This window comes from Salminus brasiliensis, chromosome 22 (assembly GCF_030463535.1).
Source record: "Salminus brasiliensis chromosome 22, fSalBra1.hap2, whole genome shotgun sequence".
Taxonomy (NCBI): Eukaryota; Metazoa; Chordata; class Actinopteri; order Characiformes; family Bryconidae; genus Salminus; species Salminus brasiliensis.
The window spans coordinates 13201508-13226008 of record NC_132899.1 but is presented as its reverse complement, the minus strand read 5'-3'; the positions used below and the strand labels follow the sequence as shown (position 1 = coordinate 13226008).

General features: G+C 39.3%; 1 protein-coding gene across 1 annotated transcript in view; it reads right to left on the bottom strand.

Annotated features, from left to right (window-relative positions):
* cdh10b (cadherin 10, type 2b (T2-cadherin)) overlaps nt 1-23473 on the bottom strand; it is a 68725-nt gene extending 45252 nt beyond the window's left edge. Inside the window, exon 1 of the mRNA XM_072667201.1 lies at nt 23470-23473. The gene's annotated coding sequence lies outside the window, so the exon portion shown is untranslated. The remainder of the gene's footprint in view (nt 1-23469) is intronic.
* Nucleotides 23474-24501: the final 1028 nt, after the last annotated feature.

Below are 24501 nucleotides of genomic sequence, written 5' to 3'. Positions count from 1 at the left end.
TAAGCTTTGGAGTGTTAACATCTTATCAAAATTTACTTCACCATTACAAATTATATTTAATTTTTTTCTAGTAAATATTGTAAGTTTGCACCTAAAGGTACCCAGCACTGTGCTTTGATTACTGTTTCTTTCATTATAACAATCACTGGTCACTAGCATGGGTCAGCAATGCAGTGTAGAAACTGAGAGGCTCTCACTCCAGTGGGTCAGTATCCACTGTTTGAAAGCCACAGATCTAGAATCAGCAATCACCCACTAATGTGCACAAGAGTCAAACTTTTGTGATTTTATTAATTTAATGTTCCCTGATGTTTGGTGATATTCATTAGGCATATTACACATTTCGAACCCTGCTACTGTTATCACACGTTCACAGTGTGCTGACACTCACTTTTATTATATACTGTAGACTGATAATATTGCTGCTACTTTAGGAATAATCACTGAAAATTAAACTACCTCAGTGTAATACCACCTACTGCTTGTGTGTAAATGTTATGCACATATCTATATACATGCATTGAATGCATACAAACTAACAAATTGCTCTACTTTTTACAGTGTATTTTATTAAAACAGTTTGTTTACTACCCCCCCCCCCTTTTTTTATTTTGACTAATATGTATCTGTTAATGTCTGGTTATGTGTATCACACTGTTGCTCAGGATCAATTAAGTATTTCCATCCATCTATCCTTAATTTTAAAAATATTAAATAGAAGGAGTTTGTTTAGTTAGCCAGTAAACTCATTCTCAGTGTGTGTGTGTGTGTGTGTGTGTGCTAGCTGTCATTGATTTGTTTAAGGAACACAGTAAAATACTCTTATAGGCTTCATATACGATTGCTAGATGTCAGTTTTTGGTATGCTTTTAAGCTCGCTCAGATGTCCTGTTAGGTCTGTCACCCAGTCTGTCTAGGGTCTAACATTCCACTTATTCTTCTTATTCCTCTCGCACTCTCAAACTACATAAACTCCATATGTAACTCCATACATGTAATATCTCAATTACAGCTACTTTCAAAAAGCAGTTAAATATGTATCTCCAGCTACAGAAGAATCTGAGGCTTTTATCTCTTTCTCAGAAGGTTAGAATATTTATTGGCATACATAATTGCCCTTAGTTGAATAAAGAGAGTATGGTGCATAAAACTGACATACCATGAACCTTAATCACTGTTGTGTCCTCCCTGAAAAGAAAATCCAGCTTAACTAAAACAGGGTTGTAAAAAAGGCCAATTTCAGAACTCCAAAACTTATATTTTTTGGCTCATTATATTTACTCCCCCAAAATTCACATGCACCCAGCCCACTGGTGAAAGCCTCTTGAGGCCAAACACAACGGCTACTTTGGGAGAATATGGAAGCAAGGCTAAAAAGGCTAAAAGCAAATGGGCGAAGCACAATTTGGAGAATGGCCGACCAGAGCAAGCGCCGGGGAGAGGGAGCTGTACGCAACATCCATGGAGAGAGAGCTGCTAAGAGGGAGCTGTGCATGACTGAAAAGGAAAGAGAGAGTTGATGAAGCAAGTGGGTGCTAGGCTAAACGCTAAACCTACTAGACCTTAGTACAATCTCTTCAGCTAGCTAATCGTGAACACCAAGAGAACTCAGAGAGGACAGCACCTTATCCTGTACTGGGAGATAATAATTGCACGATAATTACAGGAAGTTCTTAAAAATGATGCTAAGCTAAGTTAGGCTAGGCTAGCCTGTGTGGCTGTGGGTTGTCAGGGTGATGTAAACAGCCAATAAAAGCAGAGCTTATGTTTTTTGTTTTTGTCATGTTTTGTTTTTGTTGTTCTGTTTAGTGTCTGTTTCTTTCAGAGCCAAAATAACAGGGTTGTAAATCGGCTTGTTAGTCTGCATCTGAGCATTGTTCGCCCCAAGCAAAATGTAAATACATAATCTACTAAATTAAACAAAAAAATTAAAAAAAAAAGACTTCCTGGGATGCTTACTGAACATCTCTTCCATCGACCTTGCCCCTGTCCCTGGGCTGGCAACTGAAATCTGGCAGCCCTTCAGCTGTTTGTGTGACAATGTCTATGTGGTTTTCCAGGGTGTCATTTTTACCTCAGTAGTTTTTTCGGTAATGACACCCATGAATTTGGAACATAAATTCATTTTTGTTGAATTTGCTGAAAGTTGTAAAATGTCAAATATCTCCTGAAAGTCTGCTATTAACATCAGGGTTGAGCTGAACATTTTGAGTGTTTAAATAATAGCCTTAAAGTGCATGGGTCCCTTAAAGCTGTTAGTAATCTAGTGCCAGATCTGGAATTTAGTGTAGATATTCTGTTAGTTTAGCTGTTTGTTTCTTCTGTTCCAAAGAAAGAAGGTTCAGGAAGAGAGGTTATGCTCTTCAGTTGCATCCAAATGCTTCATGATTTACATTGTAACTCAAGGCATGTGACAAAGGGTTTATCTGAGTGTGCTTCATATCTCTCTCTAAATCAACATCTTTGTGTGTGTGTGTGCATGTGTGTGTGTGTGTGTGTGTGTGTGTGTGTGTGTGTGTGTGTGTCAGACAGGTTAGACATAAGTAACATCATCATGCTAATTATTACCAAAGGGGGGCAATGTTGAGCTGAAGTTTCAGTTTCGCTGGACTGCATGCAGTTCTAAAAATAACCAACTAAAAAGGATTCATCAACAAACAAATATATTGAAACAGGAGGTACTGTGTGGCAAACAAAGTTATGCATGAGTCCTGGCACAAGATTAATACATATCATAGAGAGATCACTGGAGAGGCATTCATGTGATTTATCACCCCCTCCCCACTCTTCACCCCAAAAATGCACACGCACACACTCACACAAACACACACACACTCACACAGCTTTCATATGCTAGAAGGTTATTCATGGCATTTCATCTTCATGCTGCTGATAGCAGATTGTAAATGTGATGAGTAATGCGGAGGGTTAAAGAGTCTCCAGACAGACAGACACACACACACACACACACACACACACACACACACACACACACACACACACACACACACCCTCATGCAAGCACAAAAATTGTCTGAGGCAAACACAAGCTGTACATCTCTTCAAATCCTTCTTTTGGCTCCAGCCTGAAACCCAGCCCAGATTTTAGACTGTGAATCCAGAGTGGAATAAAAAGTGTTTTACCTTTCTTAACCTTTTAATCTCTCTGTGACAAAAGTGCTTATGACCTCAGTGCAACATTTCACCTGCTGAGAAGTGATGTGTTAAACCATAGGACTAGGAGTTGCCAGTGATAACAAATGTGACATAAAAATATCATATTCATTCATTCTTACTCATATCCAGTTAAAACAAGCAGAGGAATTCTGTCATGGGTGTGAATTTAAACATTTTAATCAATATAAAATAGAGTTTTTTTATGATCTTAATAAATTTAACTAAATACATTCAAATGTGTGTTTGTTGTTTGTGGAAATTGAAATGCAGGTGTTAACATGGTAGCTACTATCCGACTACTTATCTTCTTATCTACATCCGCCTGGCTAGGGTTGTGGGGCGGTCAGAGATTACCTGGAATCATTCATCACAAGGCTAGAATACCCCCTGGACAGTGCACAAGTCTGACACCCAATTCACCTACCGTGTATTTTTGGGAGGGGGTAGAAAACCAGAGAACCTAAAGAAAACCCACCAAATCCCTCACAGACAAGAGACCAGAGCAAGGATCAAACCCACAACCTCAGGCCCCTGGAGCTTTGCGGTACAGACACCACCTAATACAAATGTACTAATTCATTTAAGTAGTGAGCATTGTATGTAATGATAACTGTACTAGTGAGTGGTGGTGGTGGTGGTAATATTTATAGTAATAAACAACTAGGAATTTCCCCCGCCATTTTCCAAATTATTGGGAAGATGACCCTCCGCATTCAAAGTGTCAAATCAACACTATTAGTGTTAAATCAACACTGTACGCATTGATGTAGTAGAGTATGTGTGTTATCAGAACCGCTGTGGTGATGTCCTCACCCGGGGCGAGGGAAGAGAGGGTGAAGTAGAAGAATTATTTCAGCCCTCATTAAACGGGATGCTGGCTGCTCCGCCCGGCGTCTCCGAACCACAGCCATGTTCAGCTGACAGAGAGCTGTCAAAACTGCTTTAAAGACAGCTAATAAATGTTTGAGTCTTTTCACTGTATGCATGGCACATGATGAGAGAGGCTCTCGTTCTGCACAGTGCGGTACAAGCATGCCATGCTGTCTTCAGAAATCTGCGCAAAACTGTAGCTGATAGAAGCACTCGTTATTCAAATGTGGAATAGAGAGCACAGCATGTCTGTCATTGCCATTCTGGGCCTGGAACGCTGCTACTGCACTGTGTAATTTTGGTGGAACTGCACAAGACCTCTCGTACTCTGTAATGCTGCATAATCCAAGTCATTTTTGTGTGAAATTCTGTGACAGCTTAAAGTGTGACTTGAATTCACTGCAGCACTCCCCTTCTGTAGGGGGAGCTCAAGAGCAAAATATACTAATTTCTGAACAATACAGATGTTGGCTAGCAAAGCAGTTGCAGTAGTAGTGACAATGGTAAGCAGTAGTAATGGTAATAGTAGTATTACTAGTGGTAGTCGGTTTGGTAATATAAACAGTGATGGTAGTGATAAACTCACTGGTCACTCCATCTGCAGAAGCACAAAGTCTTGGTGTAGTCATGGATGATCAGTTATCATTCTCGACTCATGTTGCAAATGTGACTTGGTCATGCAGATTTTCTCCACTACAACATCCATAGAATCTGACCTTTCCTCTCTTGAGAGGCCGCCCAGGTGCTTGTTCAGTCTCTTGTCATTTCACGACTTGATTACTGCAACTCGTTTCATGCTGGTCTTCCTATGCAAACCATCAGGCCCCTGCAGTTGATCCAGAATGCAGAGGCACGGGTTGTCTTCAACATTCATGAGTTCAACCATGTAACTCCTCAGCAGCATTCTCTTCACTGGCTTCCTGCAGCTGCCTGCATCAGATTCAAAACCCTGACTCTGGCGGGTCTACAAAGCCAAAGAATGGACCAGCCTCTTCGTACTTAATGGCAATGGTCAAAAGCCGATCTGTACCAAGAGCCCTTCGAGCTTCAAGTGCGGCTCCAAGTGTTTCCATATTGACTTTATTTAATAATAGCTAAGCTTGGAGGTATCTTTTGGCTCCTAGCCTTTACAAACTTTTGTAAGTTGCTCTGGATAAGAGCGTCTGCTAAATGCCTAAATGTAAATGTAATGAAAATGTAATGGTGGTGATTGTAATAGTAGTGGTAGTAGTTACAGTAATAGTAGTGGACTAGTGGTAGTATCATATCTAGAATGAAATCAGAACCATCTGCCTATTTGACTTGAACCGTAATGTCACTCGCACAAGACTGTGATCTACACAGTTCACAGAGATGAAGATGAAGGTGATGATAATAAGGGGGTCTGATGTGCTGAAGTCTGAGCTCCTCGTGAGTAAATTGTAAGGTGCAGTAATGAGCTTTTGATCACAGCACTGATAGAAATGTGATCAGTGGATGTTAAAGAATAGGGTTGACTTTTATCCTCTTAAGGAAGCCCATTTTAAGTATAAATTATGTACATGGATCAGACAGACGTCAGCTGACTCAAAATTTGTCTTCCCCACGATCGTATAATGCTGTAAAGGAGAACTACAGCCTATAGCATTCTTAGCGTTCACACTCGTTTTAACACTTTCATGCTCCTTTAAGAATGCAGGTTCTGTCTTCTTCGCCTTTACAGCTAATTCTTTTGCACCTGTTTGTAATTCTTTCAGTGTGTCTTCTGCACTTGCATACCAGTGCTGTTGCTTCACACCTCCACCTCCACCTCCCGACTTTATTTGTTTTCTCCATCTTCACATACAGGCTTTCAGATATGCCCCCTACTCTTGTCTTTGGTAGAACTTTTGACTTTTTTCCGTATGACAGAAACTCTCACTTTAACATTTAAGCTGCTTTTTCTTGATAAGAGTCCATAGCTTTACTCTACTCATGCTACACTGAGCTTATGTATTGCTTATTTTCACAATGTAGACCATGCACACAAGCTCCTATCTCAATTCAGTTTTTTCCCCATAATTTGAAAATGCCTAAACATTTTGTCAGACTCCCTTTTCTATGATAGACCAATAGAAATAGTCTATTTTCTTAAAAATAAAGGTGCTTCAAATGGTTCTTGCCATAGATGCCATAGAAAACCTTTGGTTCTTAGGTTGATTTACCACAGCAGGACAAAGATAAACCTTGAAACTATGTGAAAACTCACAGTCCTGCTAAATGACGGTTAAAATCTCAAAATGTAAAAAAAAAAGATGATCATGACTCAAAGTTAAAAATTGAAGAAAAAAAAATAGTCAGAACAAAACTTAACAAAACTTAACGTGAAAAATGAAGCAGGACTGGGCAAAATAACAAACCAGGGACTGGGAGGATACAGAGCTTGGTAAAAGGGTAACAAACATGGATAAACAGGGCGGGAAAACCAAACACTATTGAGCAATGCTTAGGAGGGCCAGGGAAAACCAAAAACCACTGAGCAGAGCTTGGGAAGGACAGGGAGAAAATGTGAACCAAAAGCTTTAAGCCGTTCTTGGGCGTAAAAGCAGGACAGGGCCGAAAAGAGAAACAAAACTTGAAGCAGCGCTTCAGTAATAACTAGGGCAAAACCAAACCAAAACACTCTGACTAAGGAGGAAAACAAGGAGTAAGGCAAACAAGAAACGAGGCGAGGAACAAGCTAACCTGGCAATAACACACTGACAAGCATGGCATGAAATCATGGAAAACGAGGGGAAGTCCTTATTTAACCCTGTGGGCGGAGTCCTGGGATTGCCCCAGGGGAGAGCATGGTAACGAGGACCCGACAATATTAGAATTTACTTGATGAATATTTTTAGCATTACAGGTATATAAAAAGAAACATAAGTAAAGTAATACAATAAGATGGAGCAAAATGATATCAACAGGTCAAACACATTCACAACCCACATAGAGAGAGCAAAAGGGAGAAAACAGAAGGCTATGATGAGGGGATTAGATTGCTATTGGGTGCCCCCCTCCCCTAAACTAACACGCACTTCGTCAAAGCAGTTACAAATTACATAAATCCAAAGGATCAAATATATGACTTCTCAGTCAGCATATTAAATTCTGTAATTGGTCTATTAATGAATAAACAGAAAACTACTGGTTGATATTTATCAACAAGACTATCAGCAATGTCCAATTAACCTGCATTTCTGCTCTGACAATACCAACATCTTAAAGATAAACATAACGAGTTCTCATCATCTTGTTATTCAGCTCCATGATCCTCTCAAACACAACGGCCAAAAGTGTCTCAAAGTCTCTGAAAAGGTGAAAGAGAAGAGATGGTGGAAGTGCTGCTGTTTCTGCTCTGATCCAGTACTGCTTCAGCTGCTGTGAGTAGTGTTGCGACTCCTGGTTTTCTGAACTGCAGAGCTATTACTGTCCGGTATACACTATTCAATCTAAAGTAAAGTCCCCATTCCAGAGCAGTTGGGCCAGCCCTCATGCATCAAAGGAGTGTCTTAAAGTCTCTGAAAAGGTGAAAGAGAAGAAATGGTGATTGGAAAAAGGTCTTCAGGCCTGTATACGGCTTTACACTGCATAGCACAGGCGCATGCTGGCCATACTGAGGCGAGATTCTGAGCACTTTACTCAGATAGCTTGTTGTCTGATAGATAAAAGGAGAAAGTATGTACATACTGAAGATCACATATATAATATAAATAATAATAATAATAAATAATTAAGGAATAAGTTAAAAAATATATGGTTTTATAACAGTTTAATAATGTGTGTAAGGATGTGGTTGTCTCTAGTCGTACCCTTCCCACCAACTTTTAATATAATCTTTTCACATTCCATTTCCATTTGTTCCGACAGTGGTGATGTTTTTTAGCTTTAATATTTAGCTTCTAATTATAACATATATCTAATTATAAGGTATATCTGATACCAGAATTTTGTCCTCCTGTTTTGTAATCCAGTTTTATGGAGCTTAAAAACATTTGAATGTTTAAACAAAAAAAGTTATGGTTAATAAATGTGCAGTTGCAGTGTCATTTTAGTGAGAAAAGTAGCAATTTCCCACGCTTTTGATGCTTTCTAAGGTCTCAGTGTACACTGATCATTTTCCAGCAGTTTATTAGCAGTTCTTCCAGTAAGTGTTGTTGATATGTTGCTAATTTATTGCATTTAGCAAATCTGTGGCATTTGCTTGTGTTTACCAGCCACTTCCACCCTCACCACCTCCGAGCTGCTGCAGCTGTGATGCAGACCAATCACACAGCTTTCACAGCTCTGCAAAACGGGTCATAAATCTTCCAAGATCTGATAGAACATCAGCTGTGACACACACTTAGTGGGCTACAAGCTCAACACCAGTACGCTATTATAGGATTTGTTTACCTCATCACAAGTCAACGTATGAGTGATCACACAGCTGCTCAGGTGTTCAGTAAATCCTGCAAAGGCGTGTTTGGTGTTTGGTGTGGCAGAAGAGCCTTAAGCCCCGGCTCCGTCTTTCTGCTGCCGCTACTGGGAGATTTTCAGGCCTCCATCAACAGATGCTTGTCAGACTGTAGGCTGTACACCAGCCGGGGTCAACAACAGAGAGCTCTGTGAAAATCTGTAAGTGAGAGATGGAGATAATGAAGATGGAGAGAGATGTAATAAAGAGAAATAAAGAGAGATAAAAATAAAGAGAGAGTCAGAAACGGGGATAATGAGAAGGGGGGACATGGGGGTGATGGTCCAGTTTTAAGTGGGATTTTATTTTTAATTTTAAATACATTTTCTCATTACTCAGCAAAAAACATATATCTCCAAAATCAAAGTAGTTAAGCAGTGTGATGGGACCAGAGGGAAGTGCTGCTGTTTCTGCTCTAATCCAGCACTGCTTCAGCTGCTGTGAGTAGTGTTGCGACTTCTGGTTTTCTGAACTGCAAAGCTATTACTATCCAGTATCCACTATTCAATCTAAAGTAAAGTCCTCATTCCAGAGCAGTCGGGTGCTACTGTGTTTATATTTTAAACTAGGCTGAAGTTGACTTCTTATTCACCACCTCTTTCTACACTAGATTTCCAAATGTTTGTGGACACCCAAACACTTCAAATCCTCACAGCAGTGCTCCAAAATCAAGTAGAAAGCCTTTAATGGACAGTAGAGGGACTCCAGCAAAAGAATGATAACTCCTTTTATTGCCCTTTTTTAAAAAGAAGCAATGATTTAGCAGGTGTCCCAATACTTTTGTCCATACGGTGTACCTTAGCGGTTAGATCTCCGGGCTATTGATGACAGGGTTGTGAGTTCGATACCCAGGCTCAGAAAGCTGCCACCGTTGGGTTCTTAAGCAAGACCCTTCACCCTCTCTGCTCCCCAGGCGCTGGAGTTGGCTGCCCACCGCTCTGGGTGTGTGTTACCACCGATTGATCAAATTGCGGAGGACACATTTCACTGTACATAGTAAAGTGACAGAGACATGCACCATTACCTTTTACCTTTACCTTTCAATGGTGCAGCACAAGTTAAAGTAACTGCGGCAACATTTAAAAGAGCATTAGTAATTCAAAACTGTGAAATATGCAGATCATATCAAAAAATAATTCTTTTTTTAGCAATGGTGTTAGCACATGTGTATTAGGCACCCTGGTTTGGACCTTGTCTGTATTTACACAGATCCCTGGCCAGTCTGTATGACACACTCTTCAGCACCCTATTACCTCACCCTCATTTATGTCTGTTTTGCTACCACACATAGGAAAAGCCAGTCAGTTCCCTGTATCACTGTGGGCAAAAATGACATACTGTGCTGCCCAAAAATGCAGGATTAGCGATGTTCTAAATCTATAGAATGTGCTGAACTGTTTCAGTGACCGACAAATCGAGTACGGACATCTTTTTCACTTAAAGAAGGTCAGTAAAGTAAAGCTTTGTGTGAAGCTTCTTCAGGAAAATATATGAACAGTACTATTGGTCTTAGCTGCTACTAACAGTGCTACCCAGCTAACACAGTCAGTGGCTGATAAACCCATGGGAGCTCATTACAAAGAACTATCAGAGAGTGAATACACTCAGCTATTCTACAGCTACAGCTGGATATCGTTACGAGCTGAATTCTGAGTGCTCATAGGTTTATAATTTACTATCATGAAGCTAAATGTTGTAGTGGGCAGCACCACATATCAAGGTCAAATGCGAACATCAGAAATGCTTGAGTGTTCAGGGGCCAGGAATGAAAGCTGGATGTAAAGGATAAAAACTGCTGGAGGTTGTGTTTCTTGAATTTTGTGACAAATACTGTCAACATGTATTTTTGTACTTTTCTAGAACTTTTTTTTTTTATGTTTCTTTTTAAGAACATGATGTAGGTGTTTGGGTGCAGAGGGGAATGTTGTAGTGGCAGACAAAAGTTTGATCTTACGGAAGCTGGTGAGAATCCTCTTTTGTTGCTAGTTATCATGTTTTTACTTATCTTCTGGGTAGCTGGTAAATTTCAGGTTAATATGATGAGTATTAACTATTTATTGTATATTTTATAAACTGAAGTGAGTGTGAAGAGATAAAACTAGATATTGACAGTGTTCTTTGCTTTTGTGTCTCTCTTTAAACACATGAATAGTGTCATAGACTGTTAGTGAGTTCATATCCATGAAAGTTGCATAGTATAATGCAGATAATACAGACAAGATTGGTTGGTGTGGTGCAACAGATAACACCACTACCTGCCACTGAGCTATCACACCATGATGGAGACTGGGGTTCGATTCCCGGTCTGGGTGACTATGCTGAGTTAGTGTAGTATAGTGTAGTTAGTGTATGCTGAGTTAGTGTCGTTAGGAGCCCTTGGGCAAGACTCCTAACATTACATAGGCCCACCTCTGTAATACGAGTCATGTTACATATGTGTCTAATGCTAAATATTAAGAGACAGATCTAGTGCCATCTTCACCATTTTGGGGGCTTTTTCTTTGTCCTGGGGGAAGCATAGCCCAGACCCCCTCCCAAGTAAAGGCTCAGCCCCCCTATCCATAAATCTCCAGCGATGCCCGTGGGAGAGAGAATGAGAATCGACATACTGAGAAACAGAGCGAGAAAGAAGACAGATAGAGAAAAAGAGACATTATGAAAGAATTAGAGAAAGATGGACGGATAGAGAGAGGTTCAGACTGTTTGTGGGTGCATGCATGCAGTCAACAGATTAAGCAGGACATCCCCAAACGTGTTACCTAGCATTAAGTCTCCAGTGTGAGTAATTACAGCTGGTGAAAGTAGCTGCTATAAAAAGAGCTTATAGGGGTGTGACATCCTTTCACAGCGGTAATGTGTGAACCATGAACTGTAAATCAGCGCTTAATTCTTAGGCTGACAGACCGTTACAGACTTTGCACACCCACTTGAGAGATGCTTGTACCTCGCAAGTCGTCAAATGTCACAACAACTGTACACGCAAGAGTCGGCCAATCGCTGGCTTTCTATTTAAACGAGCACTGCCTTTCATTCTCAAGGGAACAGATCCATACATTCATCAAAGCGCTGAAGTGGGTCAGAGAGAAAGAGAGGGAGAGAGAGGGCTGTGAGCTGGATGGATAGAGACAAGTCCTTTTACAGGGCCAAAGACGTTCAGCTTAATCACTCTTTCTGGTTGTTAGTAATGGATAAGCCGGCACTCTTGGGGAGATTATGCCGAGTAATGGCTGCTCAGGCTGCTTCACCAGAGGACTAGAAGTGTTGAAATGGTGCTGTTGGAGTAATGAATGCTGTGGTGTCACCGCAGTGCACTGTTTTCCCCTCTCATCCCGTACTCTGTCACCCTGAGGCCTGTTTCATCCCAGCTTTCCTTTCAACTCCCAGAACACGTTCGCACAAAGCTAAATACAGAGGCTCACACCAGCCTGAAAGTTTAATCACGAACGTCCACATCAAAACGATCACATCAGAACCGATGTTGGGTTTAAAATGCATGGAAAACAGACAATAAAAAATGCATGTTAAAATATAATGTTGAAATTAAAGAGTTTCATACAGAAAGTGACAATGTATAGCAAGTGATGTGTTAAAGTTTCATAGGCTGTTTTCACACTATCATTTTGTTCCCCCAGACTCAGAAGCTCTTGCTCTGAGAGTTCGGTACATTTGGTCAAGTAAGAGAGCTGTCTTTGAGCCCGGGAGTGGCCCAGAGAACTGTTCTCTCATCATCCCGGTATCAGTGGTCTGGGGTTTGCTTAAAGTGAACTCTGGTTCAGTCTACTGCATGTGTGGAAGTTATCCACTCCCAGTGGCTAGTGATTGGTTTATTTTGTCACATGACTGTTTCAACATGCACCTTCTCCTACGAGAACGGCTCCTTGTTTGCAGGCATTCCTGCATGGTGGTATTCTTCACAGCTTAAGGACAATAATGAAAAGTGATAATCGGATTTGCCTAGGGTTTACCATTTTGCAGAAATGTGTGCAGATAAGTGATGTTCAAAATTGCACAATCAATCCGCGATTTGTAAGTACTTTTTTGATGAAAGTGATAGTGAGCCCCTCCCCCAAGACAAGCCCAGAATCGGTCCTGCATGCAGACTTGATTATTCGGGTAAATAAGTGTGAAAACACCCATAGTGTGCTGCTCACACCCCTAGCAAAACAGCATGAAAACTAAGCTATCAAAACAGCCAAGCTGTAGAATGTTGTTGTTGTGTTATCACAAAAATAACACACTCATTTGCATATACATATATGCATAATAGGTCGACACCAGTCTAGTCACACCCCATGTTAAAGTTAGATGGAGTGTTTCAGTCTCAGGGGCTTTTTGACTAAAACACAATGCAAGGCAGCCAATCAGAACAGAGTGAAAGAGGGACATCCTGATTCATGTTAAGGGGTAAATAAATGAGAAATGGTTAGGAATAAATTGGACAACAGTCATCAGTGCAGCTCCTGAGAAAAGTAAAATGGATGAAGGTACAAACATTGAGGCTTGAGAATGCTGCTTCTAGAGGGAAAGGCTGGGCCGGGCTGACTTCAGAGCTTGGTCAACGTAAATCATTTCTCATTATCGTTCTATTTTCCCCGCAATGTAGGTTTCCATAGACTTTATGCACAAATTGCAAGTGATAATGAAAATGCATAACAGAAGCAGTCCAGATTGGTTAAGATGAGAAAAAAAAAAAAAACATAAAAATTTAATTTTCTCCATAATGATGTTCTTTCCTGCAAACGATTATGATCACATAAGTGGTTTATAGAGGAACAAAAGTTGTGTTTTACAACTTTCTTTCATGGCCGAACTACACCTCTTTGCTCAGTCCTAAACAACACACCTCTGTATTTTATATACCACACTGACAAATGCACTTTTAATGGTGTTTATTATTCTGTGTACTATATTTTTATTAGTGTGCTGGTGGGGGGTTTGGGATGCAGCCTTTGTCTTACTTGTAAGAGGCACATGCGGGCAAATAGCACTAAGTTTGTATGTAAATGTGGTGTTATTTATTTATTTATTTATTTATTTTTAAAGAATAGTTTCACAGCATTTTTGGTATTAACAAACCATTGATTCACTAATTTGGAATGGGGAATGTATCCATAGCCTACATCATTAGACTTAAAGTGTTGAAAGTGATGAAAATGTAGCTTATACTGCGTGTCAGTGTCAGACTTTATTGTTTTACATCTCTTTGTTGTCACTGTGATTGTACTTGGTTTTAAAGCAGCATTATAGATATTTGGTATTTATTATTTTAAGGTAAAAATGCTACATATTATTGCTTTAATATTCGCAGTGATATTTATGGAGAATCACTTTCCATTACTTAAAGAACCTTTTTTAAATGCCTGCATATTAATGCGTATTAAAAAAAAAATTGCACGTGAGGAACCATTTACCACTTCATCCTCTTAAACTCCTTTAAACTACCAGTGGTTCTGGCTTTTCTCACCCTTCTGTTATGACTTAGCAACAACTCCGTTAGTAATCCTCAGGGTGTAATAAAAGTTACGAAGCATTAAGGGGTTAAAGAACCTTCACACAGCATTGACCTTCTTTACTAGTTAAAGTTTTTCTTAGAAACGTACCGCGATCCATTTAGGAACCTTGCTTTTTAGAGTGTAGGAGCTTACAGAGATGAAGAAATTGAAAAGAAAATGAGGAAAAAGCAAGTAATTCATAATAAATAGTGCTACAATGTTGTTAATTAGTACATCAGCACGCTCTATTGATGTAAACTCTACTGGGAGAAAAGAGCTTGTATTGTTTAGTGGGGAAGATTGTATTCCAATTTATCCATTCACCACAAAACTGTATTAACTGTGTTTAATTTGTATTTTACACCTGAAGCACGTCCAGGCTGTTCTTGTATCACCACTGGGGACTGAACCATGTGGACCTGTTAAAGGTAATTTATCGTGATGTGGGATGGAGTCTGAGATGGAGGTCATACATCACTGCCATGTTTACCTGTGGAGGATTCAGGATGAGCTTGATCATCAGCTTGCCACTCTGCTGTGTGTGTGTGTTTGTGCGCGCATGACATGTGTATGTGCATGTCTGCCTGTCTTAATGGTCATAAAAGAATATTATGTGATTATGTTGTCTATTTTTAGCATGGCTTGTGTGCATATATTGAAAGCAGAACCTATGAAGATGTTCCTCAGTGCCTGGCTTCTTTTTAGTCACCCATTGTGGCCTGAGTTGCTAAACCTCATTTTCACAACAGAATTTATGGTGCAAACTGATTTATAAGGCTAAAGGCTATTACACTGGTCTCCCATCCCCTAGTGTAACCCACTGAAACCCTGTCCGCCCCTCCACAACCCCAAGTGATGAAGTCCGGAGAGCCACGTGATGCTAGTCAGGGGGTGGGAGATTGACAGACATTCATCATCATCCAGCGGGGACAGAAAAACAAATCTATCCTCATTGAGCCTGTCAGTCTCCATTGCTTTCATGTGACAGAGTGGGAATGTGACAGTCCACCCACCCAGAAAAGTGACATGGTCATGTGGTGACACTTCACTCATGGAGGCTGTCACACCGAACATCATGATGTGGAAAACCTCAAGTTTGGAATGCACAGTTGGGTGAGGGTGAGTAAAAATGATTGATGAGGAGTAACAAAAGGACCACAGTGACCACTGCACTGATTAGTTCAACTTTTGAATTGACTATGAAAATCCGTCCCAAAGGGCATCCTGCAGTTGTTTACGCAAAAAAAAGAAAAAAAAAAATCGGTGACACTTAATGAATACTTATCACAGTTAAAGTCCCATTTGCATAAAGAATGTGGATAAGGTCTCCTAGATAGTGGTGATAATGAGACTAAATTAGATGAGATTCAGCCTTTCCCTATGCTTCAATTAACTTCCAATTTATTTCAGTTTGGACGACGCGCACACTGTCCAATGCATAATGCTTCCAACACTTGCTAACCTTAACACTGTCCTTAATTGCTTCTAAATGTAATTTTTAAAGTGATATTACAAACATTAGCATTTTGCATCAATGCAGAACCCAGGTGGAAGACAAATATGACTGAATAATAGAGGCGGTAAATCAATAGAGTCCAATAATAATGCTGTAATAGGTAATCATAGCAGATGCTTTTAAAAATGAGGTTCTTAATGACTGTCATTATGACAAATTCTGGAAAAACTGAACGCATTAACACAGAGGGTGTATTTCTTAGTGTCTTTTTTCACTTTCATATCAGATGTGTGATTTAAGGGTTTTTTGTATATATTTGTAGTATGGATATTTTGTATTCATTAGAACTCTCACATAGCCTACTGTAGAACACTGCCATTTTAAGTAAGAGATTTTATTGGCTCTGACAGCTATTGAAGTTTCAGCCCCATCAGTATTCCCCTGGTGTTTGAGGGTAAGGTCATTACTGAATGCAAATAAATGTTACAAGAGATAAACCACTGACCTAAGATTGGATTAGAATAATAAAGAAAGGTCAAATTTACATTTTATTCCCCCCCACACTCTCTTTTCATCCTCACCTCTGTATAACAACACATCATTTCTCTTTGTTTCTTCCGTGTCCCAGCATGTGTTCAGGCCTCTGAAAACAGGACACAATCACATGATCACAACAGTCTATAATAGTAAATGACGGTTTTGGCAGATAACTGACAGGTTGCACATGTGTATCTGCTCTTCTGTTAGATATAACATTTGCACTGTCTTCCCTTTGAGTGCTGCGTGTGATTAAAGCATGACTTACCAGTGCAGAGGTGAAATCCACCGCTCATGTGGGGCTTGAACTCTAGTTATACCTTCTGCCCTCCATGACTGGATGTACTAGGAGTGTGCAACGATAACCTTCTCCTAATGCTGAGTACCAGTCAGGCGAATGGAAGGTATTAATATTCTTTTGCATGCAAGTTGACACACTTGACAATACTGTGTGGTTGGTAGCTCAAAAGACGTGGGGACAGACTTCACAGACTTCATCAACATGCTGGAACTGATCTACTGTCATGCAAGAGAAGAGAAGCTTACAACAGTTTGGAGTTACCTAGAACTTAAAAGGAAGAAAGCAAAGATGGATTACAGTTTAAAAACTCAATGTGGCAAAAATGGGTCTTTGGTGTAATTGCAATGAACACTTTTGGTTCATTTGGTTCCTGAGACATACACCCTTAGCAAAAATGCTCCTAAATAATACTGAGAAATCCCTTTTTGGTGCTATGTAGAACCATTTTTAAAAGACATTTTCAAGAAACCATCAGATGCTTTCCATCATAGATAATCTCATTCAGAGATTGTGATGGTTCTGTTAGTTTGAGTCATGGTTTCATATAAAACTGCCTTGACAAACCTCTTTTTAACGGTATTTTGTATGAACCATCTGAACCATCTGGAGTTCCCTGTTCTAAAACCAAATCCATACATTAATAAACCTAGAACCACGTATCCAAGCCTAGAACCATTTACAAACCTTTCTGTCTAGAGGATGATATAAAATAATACAACAAAAATCTTTCATCCAACACCTTTTTTGATTGCTGGGCTGTCTGTTGTCTCACAAAATTTTACAGTTATGGCATGTAATTAATTAGGCCCTAGATTTGCAGCTTCTCATTACCTTGTCTCTTTGTATGCAGACAAGCCTAACTAAGCTAAATAACGGCCTGCACATAAGCACTGAGCCTGTGAAATATGCCTTGTTATACTTTCCTGTGGAGTCATTATGAGCACAAAGTGGTTTTCAGCACTGTGCCTGTTTATGCCAAAGAGTGTGCAATCTGCTTCTGACAAAGCCAGACTGCAGGACAGCGGGGGGACAGGAAGGAGGCATGGGAGGGCGTCCAAGGGATGTTGACATCCAATCTGTACCTGTCCCATGTGACCTAATGTGTTGACAGGATGCCCCTGGGTGCAGTCTTTAAAATAGGTATCAAATATGCATTCAAGATGTTTCTATTTATTCTCTTTTCTGCTCAGATGAGTTAGCTTTAAACTCTTGGCAAAAAGGTGTCTGTACAGTACCAAAATGTCTGTGTTCTCATGGAGAAGAACCATATCACAAGAAAAAAGACCCCTTCAGCATTAAAATAGATCTTTGAGTTGGCATGGTTATGTGTATATACATCAATAACACAAAACAATTCAAATAAAAATGAATAACACTAATTAATAACAAGGGGAGTAAGGCGGCTATTTGGAAAAGCCATAGCTTTAAAGAAGGGATTCAAGGAGTCAACCAAAGCATGCATTTTGCATGTAAACCAGCAACTTTGATAAGCAAAATAAGCAAATACAGCCTCAATGTGGCTATTCAGCACATTATAAACTGTATATCAAGAATTTTTAATAAAACACATATGCTCTTTTTTTTTTTTTTTTTTTTTAAAGGATTTTATGACAGGTCTAAAAAAAATGAAGAAAATACCTGTAATTTGTCATTGTAATCTCACTGTTGTTGTAGAAATCATTTAATGGTTCAAAGTAAGTTCTTGCACCCCACTGAAGGTACATTTAGGATAAAGATTTCTCAAAGTGGAACGTCACTGTTGTTGAGCAAAAACACCTCAATCTGCGCACAGTACCTGATGGGTCAAAAGTACAAAAATGACAAACTTCTATTACCAAGGAATAGCCTGACCAGTTAGTCCATTAGTCCATGTAGTTACTGAGTAATTACACTATTACACTAGTACTTAGTGCCTTAGTGTGTAAAAAGCTTTGGGGTGTTAAGGGGTTAATTAATAACCACTTTTTCTCAGATTAGATTTGCAAGGTGCAAAGGACTACCCAGTCACTTTTAAGCTTTACACCTCTGAAAAGTGAGTGTCCTGAAGCATAGCAACGGATGCTTTGTTGCTTGCAACGGTCTTCTTTAAGAAAGATTAAAATGATTTTCCTTGTAACAGCATGCCCTAAACCCCTCATCTTCCAGGTGATAAATCCAGCTGAATTGTTTATATCCATCATTGAAAACCCATAAACATGAAATGGCTGCAATAATATAACCTGTCAACAGGGTCAGACACATAACCTCAAGTGCAAGCATTTGTAACTTTAACAAGAATGAACATGCCCACCCCCAGCCCTGTCCCCAAATGTCAGGATAAACTAAATCAAGTCTAGATCAGAAATCCCTATTGGTGAAAGACACTTTTAGGTAAGCGTAACTAAACAAACACTGCTTCAATTATGAAGGAAACATCATCAGGTATCTTAAAAAAAACTGAATAAAACAACTGAATATGAAACAGAGCAAATTGTCAGTGTAACCTGTAGTATTACCAACAGAGAGAAAGATGTTCTACCTTTGTTTACTTCACAGACAGGACTGGTTTAGACATCGCAAAACCTGCCATCTCTTCAGATTACTAATTGTTGTTGATCCTTTTAAGTCCTTAGCAGGTGCAGGCATTTAGAACTGTTATTGCTGAAATTTTGCCATCTACTGGCAACCCCGGCAGAGAGGTCCTGGAAATTTCTTTGATGCTGCCCAGAGAATTGCTTCTTCATCAGGATAATGGACAAAACAGAACAATATGATCTGTGTGTTTGCTTAAGTTGAAGCTATAGTTAAGCATTTAGCATTAAAACTTGCCCTCTGCTTTATTGGGAAAACCAATGATCTTGCCATTCTTTCCCCATCCTCAATTCTCTATCTCATCAATTTTCATCTGCTCTTAACATTTTTCCATCGAGCTCAGCTGGTTCTTGAGTGTTGAGGTTAGCCGGAGCAGCATACTAAAAATGTTTACACAAGTTAACAGATTTAAATACTCTATCTTAACCTTCTCCTTAAATCCCTCATCTCTCCACAATAACTGGTCTATATGTACCTGCATCTACACAGCACTCGTCAAACTGCTTAAGAGTGAAAAGAAGAAAGAAAAAGATAGCAGGAGATGACAATTGACTGCAGCCTAAAATTCAATTCAATTAAAAATGTATTTATATAGCGCCTTTCACAACAAATGTTGTCACAAAGCGCTTTACAGAGATCCAGGTCCACACCTCTTTTGGTAGCGACAGTGGCAAGGAAAAACTCCCTCATACTAAGAGGAGGAAACCTTGGGAGAAACCAAGACTCAGTCCGAGGAACCTATCTACCTTAGGTCGACTCGCACAGCACAAACAAACAAACAAATAACGTTAAACAAAGACTAACATTACACAAAAGGAGTAAATCAATGTCATGCAAAAACCTTGTTTGGGCATTTTTATTAATCCATTCATTATGATTCATAATGAATGGATTAATATATGAATAACAAAAAGTGAAAAGAAGGGGGGGAAATCACCCAGCAATAATTTGGGGGGAAAAAGACCAGTGTTCAGAAAGTGTTAAAATTCGCAATTTAGTCAAAAAACCAAGTGGATCAAATATATTCAGAAATGCCAAATGAATAATCAGATTCACACAAAGTTATAGCCTGTCACATAGACCAGGTAGAATGAAGCATCGTAGTGAAATTATGCATTATGGTAGCTGACTTATGTCTTTTTTTATATTGCTGTGAAAATAAAAACTGAAAGGAGATGTCTTGGTAAATGGATATATGTCAATGTATGAATGAAGTCCCTCCCACACTTACACATAAACATTGCTGTGTTCCTACAATTTAGGCCTACGTGAAGCCCCCTGCCACAACATCCTAACCACAGTCGACGCCTCTGTGCCTCTAATACCCTCTTTTTTAAATGCCAAATTAGCAAGTTCCCTGTGAACAGCTAATGGAGACACAGCTTCTTTGTGTTCTGACAAAACAGTGTAAAATCCCACACCTCTTCCTGTAAGTACATGGATGATGTCTGACACAGATGAAAAAAGTTGAAAGGAAAAAACATTTGACCTAAGCAGCCATCTTCTAGCCATCTTCACATGATTCCTCCCAGCCCCTCTTTTTTAAAGAGTATATATTTAGAATCTTTGAGCAGAGCTTTGTTTCGCGAAATCGCTGTTGTGCTAATTGTGCCGGTAGCTTGTGTAAAGAAAAAATTGACATCCACTCTAGCATGCTTATTTGATTTGACTGCACACCACCGTGGGTGAAAGTCATTCTAAACAGCGCCTTAGATTTGATTAGAGCCACTGACTGACACGCAAGAGCCATGCTTACCCCCCAGGAAGGCTCATTTGTTTCCAATTCACCAAAGCTACACCCTCTTTCATCACTCCTAGCCATTTTCACTAGGGAAAATCTGCTTGGCAAGGGCACATGTTGGTCATGTGTGTAGCACCTTCCAAGAAAATATCCTGCAATTTGCAACTAGTGTTTGTCCACAATGGTCCAGGAGTACTACCTGAAAAACAGCGTAATGACAAGATAATAAAATGCTTTTTTATCCATCGTTGTATTGTGGATTTACAGAATAGAATGAGTAGTTTGGGATTAATATAGAGCCCTAAATGTTATGGGGCATTTGCAGTCTGTCCTCCTTCAAATGCCCTCTGCTTGACATGACTGACAGCTAGGCCGAGGCTGAGTGAAGAACTGAAGCTGTGATAGTGGATATTTATTAGGCTGATTGACAGGACAAAAATAAGGATGACTCCTGATGCCTTAATTGACAAATAATCCCATTATTATCGTATTTGATTACAATCATATTGTTCGTGCCTTGGTGATTTATTTGAGGTTTAAATGACCTCTGGCACTGTAATAAAAGTCATTTTGCGATATGCTCTCAAATGACAAGATGAATTATTTAGTAAAATTCAATAAGTGATGCTCTTTGATAGCTCTAGGTGAAATTTAATCATCTGCAATGACAGGTGACAGTAAAAGTGTGGGAAACCTCCAGAGACCACATTTGTTTACAGAGCCTGTAGTCCTACTAAGGCCGGAATCAAACCAGAGGAACATCAATGCATGGACCCAAACCAAAAGTCAGACTGAAAACAATTAGGTACCTCATGTTTAGAGGTGAATTATTTATCCAGGATTGATTCCCTGTTTTCTGGTATAGGGGAAATGGGAAATTCAATAGTGTGTGTGCGTTGTCGTGTGGTCAAGTAATTTGACTCCATTTCTCCCTCTGCTATATTTGATATTCAGAGAGAGAGAGAGAGAGAGAGAGAGAGAGAGAGAGAGAGAGAGAGAGAGAGATTGTTGTTTCTGATGCTCTTGCATCTGTTTGTGCCCATCAGTATTAAGTTGTTGACTTGGACAATAAATGACAGACTACTGTGACTCATCCGTGTCTAAATAAAAGGAACATTTTGCAAACAGTCTACTGTAGGCTTTTTTCAATGTCGTGGTTGATCAGTAGTAGCTGCTGAGTCTATAGTCTAAAGGGGCATTCTCTAGACAAAATCGTAGCATTGGCTATATGATTTGTCATGAAATGCAGTATTACGTAGCACAGCACTGGATCCAGTTGTATACAGCTGTCTGGATAGGTAAGAAGGCTACATTATCACCATCTAAAGGGGAAATTTATCCACAAACTGACTCATTTCTCGACTGTTGGCATGTTAAGAGAAACAATTAAGTGCCGTATATAATTACTGTCACACAAAAACATGTTTGTACAACTAGAGCAACTTTACAGGAAAGGGGAAAAAGTTTTTCTTAACTTTTTAATAAAAGTCAATGTAAAAAGTTTGAAAAAAAGTTTGGAACATTTCTATTGGTTCATACATCATGACATTTTAACACATTATAAAGAATGACTGCCAGATCCAAATTGTCAAAAAGTGAAAAATGCACACAAGGTTTTATGCTTATCATTTTATAACCGTTTGTCATACAATAAATTTATTTGTCACAAAGAGACAGACACACAATGCAAAACCTTTGCATCATATGCCCAGTCACTTTAAGTGTGAGGTCTTGGTGTTCGGTGCATGTTTGGTGCCAGTACTTACATCTAAAGAGTTCAGCTTCCTTCTCATGTAACACACTGGATTCAATTCATCAGTTGATAAGCGTGATCTTTGTGACTGGAAAGCCAACTTTGACAGTCGTGGTTTCCAAATTGCGCCTATAGCGTCACAAAAATAAATAGATAAATAAATAAATAAATAAATAAAAACTACAGTTCCTGCAGATTTCAGGTTCACTTCAGAACTGCTATGCCAGGTTTACGCTATAGGACTTTTAGAGTTGTCAGACCGCTGTACCCTTTACATTTCACAATCTGTTGTCTTGTAATTGGGAATCTTTTATGGTTTGCACACTACACAACTGATCAGAGACATGGGGTCACAAATTACAAGATCTTTCGTCAGGAGGAACCCACAACGAGGTTTTGACAAAAACATGCGCGAATAGCTATTATTTACTAAGTCCCTCCATTTTTACAGGGTCAAAGGTAATTGGACAAACTAATATAATAATAAAAATAGTGATTATTTTTATGTAGTGCTTGGATACAGATCCTTAGGAGTCAATGACTGTCTGATGTCTGGAACCCATGGACACCACCAAATGCTTCCTCCCTTGCCCACATTTTGGGATGGTTCAAAGCCATCAACATTAACTTCACTGAATTACTTTGGCATCATGTCGTTAGCTGAGAGGGATCAAATGACACTGTTTTCCAAGCCACTGAGAGGGCTGCTTAGCCCTGAGGAGACTGAGCCCTGCTGACCTGGGCCATCTGCACAGTGATTCATCATCTCTTGTTTGGCTTCCAGACCCAGCAGAAAATTAACTCTTGTCTATTAACAACATGACATTTAGACATTTGACGTGATATTTAGACATTTAGATGTTTGAATGTTCACTCATGAGGGTTTTCTAACAATATGCAAGAATGTACAGATCAATGAAATTTGTTGAATACAAGAGCTTTTTAACACCACAATATTGAATGAGCATTTTAAGCATGCTTTTATTTACTGAAGACAAAGCTGAAGGCAGAAAGACACAGAAACAAACAGCAGCTGAAGGCGGGTGTAGTTAAGGTATTGCAAAGCATCTCAAGTGAGGAAGCTCAGATGCACAGGGGTTCCAGACTTCCAGACATGATTTCTGACTCATATTAATGATTTTTAGTTTGTCTAATTACTTTTGGGCCTGTTAGTGCAATACTTTAGTCCACACGTCAGTCACATCTTGGTTGCTTCTTTTCAAATCCACTGAGGTGATGTAGAGCGGCACAATCAAGAGAACTCTGTCACTGTTTAAATACTTATGGACCTAATTAAATACTGCACCATTACTTTTATTTAAAAAAACAAACTCTAAAAACCCATTTTTAAGAGTATCAGGTATCATTTACAAGCCTGTTTAAGTGGCGTTAGAGCAGGAGAACATTTCATTTTACAGGGCATTGGGAATTATTGAACCAGGACTGGGAATCACTGACCTATAAGAATCAGCAGTGGTCTAAGATAGTGGTCTGTGTCTCTAAGTGAGCATGCATTGCATCTTCTACCTTGTAAATGTAATTCCTACAGCATCTACAGAACTCACATTCACAGCAAACTTAATAATACTCAGAATCATACTCAGAATCATTATCATGTACACGCATTTACTTTGGTTCTCCAGCTTCATTATTTAAATTCACATGTGCCCATCTAAATTACTAGAAAGCACATGCAGTGATTGAGTTTTGTGTAAGCAACAAAAATTGATTCTAGTTACTGGGAGTCCCAATAATGGTTTTAAACTTGAAGAAAGTGTTAGATAAATATTGTGGAACCAAAGTAGGATTCATCTTTTTTAATGTTTGTGGACATTTTACAAATAAATTAACAACTTCTTAGCAATTGTAGGATGGTGTATTATTGAAGTTTTACTCAACTCCCATGTCAGTGAACCTTCCCACACTTCAGAATCTGACAAGACAACAGCAAACATCAGAGAAGTATAGCTTTACTAGAGAGAGGAATGATTCATACAAATTACATACACTGCTGTGAAACGTGCTGCTACCACATGCCACATGATGTTTGTGGATGAAATATTCAAGAAATTCTGATGTGAAATGCATACACTGATAATTGTATCGTATTCTCTAATGGCATTTCTGGTCGTCGTTCATCACTCCTT